The following is an 8692-nucleotide window of genomic DNA, read 5'->3' as shown; positions in this document are numbered from 1 at the left end:
TTTTTTTTTTTTTTTTTTTTTTTTTTTTTTTTTTTTTCCCATTATTAGCAGTGGCATTGAAGATGTCCATAGCTAAGATTCGGTGACCAGGAGCCCCTCTGTTCGGACTTGTTTTGGCAACAGAATTTAGTTTTAGATCATGTTTAATGTTGGAACTTACATTCTTGCACTTCCTATTTCCTAAAGCAATAATAAATATTTGGGCCTTTTTCCTCACTGGGGTGCGGTGTAAGCAACCAGAGTGGCTGTTGCTGATGCTATTGCTGTATGAGCACCTAGAGCCCAGCAAGGCAGGGACCAGGCTGGCTCCCAAGCAAATGCAAGTGAACAAGTTACTCTGAAGGGAATTTCTGTATGTGAATATATATATATATATATATATATATGTATGTGTGTGTGTCTTTAATGTTGTGGTACATGAGTTGAGATCTTGCTTACAATGCCTGTGTCCTACAGCACTCCCCAAATAAGATGTTTTGGTTTTAAACCATGCCACTATATGCTCCTGTTTAGTCTGTGATCTATTTCTATGGTATTACAGCATCACGAGTTGTTCTTTTGTGGGCACCTGTGATTTGTTTTCTCCTTCCTAAGTGTAGTACTTCAAAGTCATTTTTACTGAAGTTCATCTCCTGGTTTTGGACACACTGACTGTTCTAGTTTGCTTTATCACCTTATATTCCTCTTCTTCCTTACTAGTCAAGAGCCCTGGAAGACAGGATTAGACCCTGAATCTAGGCTTGCTTGATTTGTCTGCCCTACTCCACTGTTCGAATCATTCACTGAATAAGAATTATTTCCAGGATGGATACTTCAAGGATACTTCAGATACCTGTTCTTCTGTAGGAATTGTTTTGGCAGTGAATCACTTATAGATGTAACTCAGGCACCTGTGAACACTCTCTATGGTGTTTACATTGAAACTATTTCTTTCATTGATTTTTGATAAAGTTGTGTAAGGCATGTCAAAAGTTTTATTTAAACTGAAATATATCTACCACTCTCCTGTTATCTACTAAACCTATTAATCCATCAACGAAGGAAATAGGACTGACTTGCCATGGTTTTTTTCTAGCTCTTTTTATCACTGATATTCCAGTAGTTGAAAATTGTTTGCTTAATCATTTGCTCCAGAACCTTTCCAGGACTTGAGTGGTTTGCGATTTCATCAGTCATTCTGTAATTCCTTCGTCTTCCTTTCTTTTTATCCCTGTCCTCTGTATACTCTTAAAAGTGATTTCCTATAATTCAAAGACCATTTTGATTAGTTCCTGAAGTAGTCAAGACTGGATTTCGTGAAGCCTTGCTTATTTGGAGATATCTGTCTGATCTAAATAACCTGTCTGTCCTCTAGTCATCATTTCTTTTCTTTAGTGTCCATAAAGAAAAGTCTGTCTTTTAATAAGAACTGACTTCTCCAGCTACTTCACGGGTCTAAAATGTGTAGTATCATACAAGTAATTTTCATTACTCTAAAAAAGGTGGTATACACCCCATTTTTAGAACTACTGAAGTGATTTGCCTGACACTTCACAACCAGGCAATGGTAAAGGAAGGGCACACATAAGTTTTTGACTCTTGTGATATTCAGCACTCAGACCCTTCACCATGGGTCAGGTCTCAACTGTGCTAAACTCTGTGCAAGCAAGATGATCCTGTCCCAGAGCATGTCACAGTGCAAACTTATGACAGGAGACAGGCAATATGGACAGACAGACAGAACCACTACAGGAAAACCCAGAAGTCAACAGTAGTCTGTAAGATGAGCAGTTCCTAGTGTGCAAGATCAAAGTATCATTGGTGATGCTGTCTCCTCTTGAGATGAGGAAGCCTGAGCATATTCCTGCTGTGGAAGCTGCAGTTACCGAATTTGACCAATTGCAATTTCCCTTCAAGCACCCCTACAAACAAAATTATCCTCTTGGGCTGGCCTTGGCACAATTTACGATCTTGATATCCCATCAACCTTTCAAAAAGAACTAGAAATATAGTATTCCGTCTCATATATTGTCAAAAGATTCACATGGAAATATAATATTAGTAAATCATCTTTTTGTATATAGTTCAGCATTCAAAGTCGCAACCTGACCTAGAAGCAAGATCAGATGGCTTTCTATCACCTGCTGTGCATTTCTATGGGCCGTTGTTAGCTTTGTACATTATTGTATTTTCATCATTCATATTTTTATTCTCATTCAGGATTCACCCATCTGAGAGGAATATATTGAGCTTGTACATTCACAGTGACCACACACTCAGTCTTGCTGTTCAGCCTCTATTTTGTGTCATGTGTATTTGAAGCACTCTGACCTGTGCAGCATGATCTGCAACATAAATGAATCTGGGGTAAATAAACTGAATATTGTTGTCTTGACGGAGTAACTACAGAATTTATCTTCCCTGCACTGTCACTTTAAACTGGCAATTAGAAAAAGATTTACAGGGATTTTTTTTTGTGTGTGTGTGCTTGTGGCATACAGAAGTAAATTTAGGGATTCATGAGCTGGATTTAAGGAACCATCTTACCTTTCATTATTTTGTAGTATTTGTGGGAACATGTGATATAGCTGTATCTGTTCAAATTGAGGATAAAGAAATGAGAAGGTGACGACTCCTAATGAAAAGACTGATTCACTTATCTTAATCTGCCTTCCTAGCAACAACTTAATACAGTGCTATTCATTATTTTAAGGGTGTGTATATAGGCTAGTGATGTCTCTGTAGCATGGATGTAGGAAAGTTTGAAACTCTCCTACATAGCACATTGCATTGTGCTATGACCTTTCTGACACCTGAAAATCTGGAAGGCAGCTCACAGAAGTTAAGGATGTAACCAGCTACATGCTGATTGGTTTCCAAAGTAAAATCTTAGATTATGTGATTCAAAACAATGTTCATATTTTAAAGTCTCCATGACCTGAATATGTGGAAAATGGACAGTTACTACACCAGAAAGTAGACATGCTCATGCTGTGCATGCATTTTAGTGGATGTTTTGATATTGTGAATGCCTCATGCATGGTTTATGTTGTATATGTGTACCTTCTAGTTTTGTGGAACTTTTACATTATCTGTGGATCAATTACATTTTTAAAATATGATTTTTTCACTTCATGAAAGCAGGCAAAAGATTTGACATAAAGGCTTCTGTAACTTGTGCACCTTCTTTTAGACAGCAACTATTCTGATTTGCTGACATCAGGTGGTTTACAGAGGGCTACCCAAGCCTGCAAATAAAGTTTTTAGTATATCTGTTATGCACATTAGAGGCACAATTTTGCAAAGGTGTATAATGCAGCATTTGGCAACATCATCTCTGTGCTTGATAGACAGATTATTGGATTTGTAACAATTCCTAGCCTGGGAGTCTGTCTCTTAAGACAAATGTGAAGACTTACGCTTAGTCCTAAAATTCCCTGCTGTGTTTGTGAAGGCTGTGGCCACTGCACATGCAGATGACTAACCTTACTCACGTGAGCCATCCCATTTAGATATGTGCATATGAGGCTGTGATGCCATACCCTAAATGATCAAAGTAATACAAATCCTGAATTCTTACTTTTGTTCAAGCACACATATAATCTTTAACATCCCAAGCAGAGTTTTAATTAGCCATTGAAAGCACTAAGTATTAGGCTCTGAAACTGATTATACATCTAGAAATCACTTGGGTTAATTAAATAGTTTCCATTCATGTTCTATTGGCCCTTTCTCTCCTTTCATTAATTTTAACCCACAAAAAAACATACTAAAATCACCCTCAGAGTAAGTGCAAACTCACAGACTTTGCTCTAATCCCCACAGTGTGTTGGATATTACATTCAACTCAGACCTAATTAACAGTGTATGTTCTTTATTGAAATCAGAGCATTTCTGTATATTACATGTCAAAATAGATACTTCTTATGTGCTGTCATTTTCAGAATTTTGTTCTTGTCCATGTCTGGTACAATCCTTAGTTTTAGGAGGTATCACGTTACACTAGTGATTCCTCTGACAGAAAGCAAATCTTAATTTTCTCCTTTTTTTCTTTCTAGTATATTTGTACTACTTTTAAAACTGTGTGTGATTGAAAACTGTGCTCCAGTTTCCTAAAAGAGAAGTGTCTTTTAAATCAATTAGTGATGACCTTAGCGGAGGGCACAGCAGCTGAATGGGCACTGAGATTAAAAGACTTTTCTACATCAGGTGAGAGTCCTAGTGACACAGCAGTATTGGGAAGGTGACTGCTACCAATAGCTCTGCTTCCATCATGAGAACAAGATTTTCAGGCCATCAAAGGGCATAAGCATATGTTTAAATCCTCTTTGCAATTAAGGTGGAAAAAGACTGTGTGCTTTGCAGAAGCTCTGCTTTGTAGAAGGTGGCTCAGTCACTTACACAATGAAAATTAAATATTTGCTAAAGTGTTCCACTGAAGCAATGCCCAAAACTACAATGGGAAAAAAAAAAATCAAAGGAAAACATTCAGGCAGAAGTAGGTAAATGTATCAGCCTAAAACATGTTTAGAATAGCCGTGATGAAGCATTGCACTTAGTCAGGATGCTGCTTGGACATCTAGGCCTGCCAATCACGAGGATTAATTTCTGACTCAGAGAGAAGGGCCACCAGCTTCACAGGGGCTCAAGCAGTGATCCTGACATTAGCATTTTTATACCTGGGTTGCTGAAGGCACAGGCATGTCATGATTTTGGTATGAGCAGAATTAAGTATCTGTAACGAGTTAAAATTCAAGTACCACTTACTGTTCTCAACTCTCTTCGATGGCTCTGTCTCCTACCAGCCATTGAAATGAAATCCTATGATTTCATTTTAAATGCAGTTGTGTGGTAAGAGCCAGCTTTTTTCCCTTCCTGACATCTTAGACATCATTGGGATTCAGTGCTTTTAGCACCTCATTTATTTACTTATTGCAATCTTGAAGTCTTATTGCAAATGAATCATTCTTTGTTGCTATTTAGCAGAGGCAACACTGTTTTGTGGTTTTATCCTCAGTCACTGACACTGAATGGATTTGTCTGGAATAACAAATCAGGTTCTGATAAAATGAGCATGGATTTTCTGAAAAATTTGATTTTCAGTGTGAGAATATTTCAGGTTGATTTTTAGAAACTGCTTACGGATAGGCGTTGATTATGGAACAGTTATTTAGGGTAGCTGAACACAACAGTTAAAGCTACATAATCTCCTAGAATGTATTTAAAGGTAAGCAAATAATATGTTGAGATTTTGAATGCACAGACATTACACATTTTTTAAGTGGGAGTAAATGGTACTTTTCTGGACAACTATAGCAAACCCAACCCAGAATTCATCAAGAATTTCTGCCTTCAGACTGCACGAGAACTGATGTGGCTGGACGTGATTCTTGAATTCCTTTTGTTAACTCAGACACAGATAACTTTCCAAAGCAACCAACTTGTGTGTTGGAATCCCTCAATATTTGGATGTTCACGTGAACACAGCTTTAAAAATCTGAGGATGTGCTACTTTCCACAAAACTAGGCTTTTTTGGTTCATGTCTGTCAGGTAAAAATAACTAGCTTAGACCACTACTCCAAGTGAGTGTCAAGCCTATAAGAGAAAAAAATAGGATAGCAAAACAAAAGTTACCTGATTCTATTTGAGGTGTGCCTGAAGCAGCATGGACAACTGCTTGAGCTGCCTAGGAGACAGGTGGGTTTGCCATTGATCTATTGACCTCAGACAAGGTGCTGCCCCTCTCTGTTCTTCAATTCATAAACCAGAGATAACACTCAAGGCCTTCTTTGTTGCATGCTTTCAGATCTTCTGATGAAAGGAGCTTCACAGTAACAAATAATAACCCTATTCACTGAGAATTTCATATAATGGCAAACATGTTCCAGGTTAGTGCAAATGGACCCAGGAGTTCTGGAACCAGGAAGCCCAATATGTGCTCTAGCCTAGTCCAGCTCTAAGAGGGAACAAGCTTCATCTGAAACTCGTCATCCAAAACAGACACCTTGTTGTAAGTCTCTTTCCTAGAAGGATTCTGAATGTCTGATATGCTCTCTGCTTATTCTGATTCAGCGAGTCTCTAGTTTTCGTTGGTTGCCCTCCTGCCCCTCACCCCCAATCTTGCAGAAACTCAGTCTTTAAACTCCTCATTCCTGTCAAATAAGGCTGACACTGACCTACAGGATCAGAAACTGCTATGGAAGTGGGATGGGTGGACAGAAAGTCTTGTGTGGCATGATTGTGTAGGTCTCATATCTTTAGGAAACCAGGGCAAAAGTCGTGCCTGCCTTCATTCCATTTACTTTGAAAACCAGAGAATGGACTTGCCAGAACAGTATCTCCAAACTCAAAGCTATCTTTATCCTTAGCAAATGGGATGGGACGCTAGCCAAAAATTGAAACAATAAAATATACAATATGAATGGGACTGCATTGTTCACAAATGTGGCAGGTGAGATATCAGTTAAAATCTTCATCGCTGCATAGACTGATTCAGTACAACTACTAGCTGTAGAGGAAATGGGTGAAAGTTATATATAGGAGTCCTGGCTCAATGTGGTGTTGAGCTATCCAAAGACAAAAGAATATATGGCTAGCCTCTACAGCAGGCCACAGAAAGGAGAGGAATAGTTTGTTTTCCATGTTGATGGTGATTAAGTTGTCTTTGCCCAGGAGGTAAGGTAGATACTTTATGGGGGAGAGGGAAACTATTTATTGCAAAGTTTGAGTGGATTGTGCAGGAGATAGGCAAGACCTCTGTTGTTACATGGTTTTTAAAACAGGATTATGCAAATACCTGTCGGAATGGCATTAATACCTGAAAACTACAAGGCCTTCTGAGCTGCATTTCAACCACATTTTCTATGTTTCTTCTGTAAAGTCCAGATTGCTTTGTGAAACACAGATATGCAATAATGTAAATAAGACCTTTAGGCAATAAGCTGTTAAGGTTTGTCTAGCTGGAGACTGACAGAGCTGAAAGTTTGGCTTGTGTATAACAAAAAGCTTATCGAAATAAACTGCCCCAAATGAGTCATTCAGCCCTCAGAGGAGGGAGAACCGAAGCCTTTGAAAATAGACACAACTTGACAATAGCTGCAGGACTCGGAGGCATTTTCAGCAACAATATGAGCAAAACTCACAAATGTTAGCATAGTAAACACCACATTACTGACTTGCTAAAGGCTACAAAGACTTTTACCTCACCTGGGCAGCTCCCAAGCAGAAAGAAGTTTCCTATTCTTGGCTTCAGTTACGGATCCTGGAAGCTGATGCCATGAGAGATGATGAAGTGTCATCCATATCCTGTCTGCAGTTAGAGAAAGATAAGGTATTAACCAGCAGGGAAACAAGCTGCTGTTTGTTACGGACTTGGATGACAGAATGTGGCAAGCGCTCTTGCATCTAAGATCTGGATCCCAGAGCCTTACTCATACATCCAGTCCTTATTTAACCTGTCCTGGAGTCAGGTGCTTATTCAGCCATAATTTCCTGAGATACTGACAGAAAACTCTACCAGCTCAGAAGCCGGTTGTAATATTTTCAAGCACTGCCCAGTGGCACTGGATCTAGCAGCAGAATTTGTGTGAAGTGCTGAACTTTGGCTATACACTATTTCACTGCTACTGTTTCTTTGTCTCCCTGTTGATGCTACTGTATCTTTTTCCACTTATTTTAATGGACAGTTATGGATAAATACATGAATTGAAAGTTTTACACATAAATTTTGTGTAAAGAAGACCTTTAACTGAGCAATATTGCATTTTCTAAAAAAAAAAAATATCCATCAAAAAGTTTTTATCAGAAAACTGAAAAGCAAAAAAAAGGCTAACAATGTTTTATTACATTTTCTGGTTTGCTTTCTAGTTAAACAAACTAAATTTACTGAGAAAAGACTCTAGTTTTCCAGTCAGCACAAGTACCAAGCTTACAAAAGCATTTTTGCTCTGCAGAAAAACAGTGTAAAGAGTTGCTTATGGGGAAATACTAAGTTGCACATTAAACTTACTGAACCAGGAGGGAAAAGAAACCCCGACAAATCCACAAATGGTGATGCTTGCAGCCTGCCTTGAACTCACCAAGTATGACGAACAGTGACACTGCTGTCTTAATGTATTGCTGACAGAGCTGCTGTACTCATTAAACTTTGATGAAACAAGATGTCACTTTGTTCACATCAAATGCTCCTTGATGCCAGTGCTCAGAGACTGTTTTTGTTGCTGATGCAGACATCAGCTATTGTTGAAAACATTCTCTCTCCCTTCCAACGTTTCACTGCCCATGAGGATTTATAGGTGCTGATCATTATCAATCTGCAAATGGAGTTTGAAGCCAAGTGTGTGTTTAATTTCTGCAGCTTTTAATTATTTTTATTACAAATATTTAAGTGTAATTTAGGTATATTTAACCTGAAAATCTTAAATTCCCGATGTGCTACAGGATACTGCCATGAACTCAGGCATACGTTTGAATGATCCCAGTATCTTTTTTGAGGCTACCGAACTATTAAAGAAATATTTTCATCGTTTACAATGCTACATAGTAGAAGCACATTGTAGTGGGAAGAGACACTGAGTTGTGAAGTATTTTGGTCAACATCGTAACTAAACCGTGGTGTAGCCTGGATTAGAATTGAGGTGTCCTAATTCCTGATCTATTCGCTAGCTATTTATCATCATTGCCTTCTATTATCAACATTAGGAACTGATCTTG

General features: G+C 38.4%; 1 long non-coding RNA gene across 3 annotated transcripts in view; it reads right to left on the bottom strand.

The window, feature by feature from the left end:
* Positions 1–8059, bottom strand: part of LOC113478349 — a 31549-nt gene extending 23490 nt beyond the window's left edge. For 2 of the 3 annotated variants that reach the window (XR_003398044.1, XR_003398043.1), the window contains exons 1-2: positions 7989–8059; positions 7187–7289 (exon numbers count right to left, since the gene is read on the bottom strand). This is a non-coding gene — a long non-coding RNA (uncharacterized LOC113478349). The other variant, XR_003398045.1, reaches the window with a different exon arrangement.
* Between the last annotated feature and the right edge of the window lie 633 nt (positions 8060–8692).

This window comes from Athene cunicularia (genome assembly GCF_003259725.1).
Source record: "Athene cunicularia isolate RWA chromosome 3 unlocalized genomic scaffold, athCun1 chr3_part1, whole genome shotgun sequence".
NCBI lineage: Eukaryota > Metazoa > Chordata > Aves > Strigiformes > Strigidae > Athene > Athene cunicularia.
This window is presented reverse-complemented; position numbering and strand designations above follow the sequence as displayed.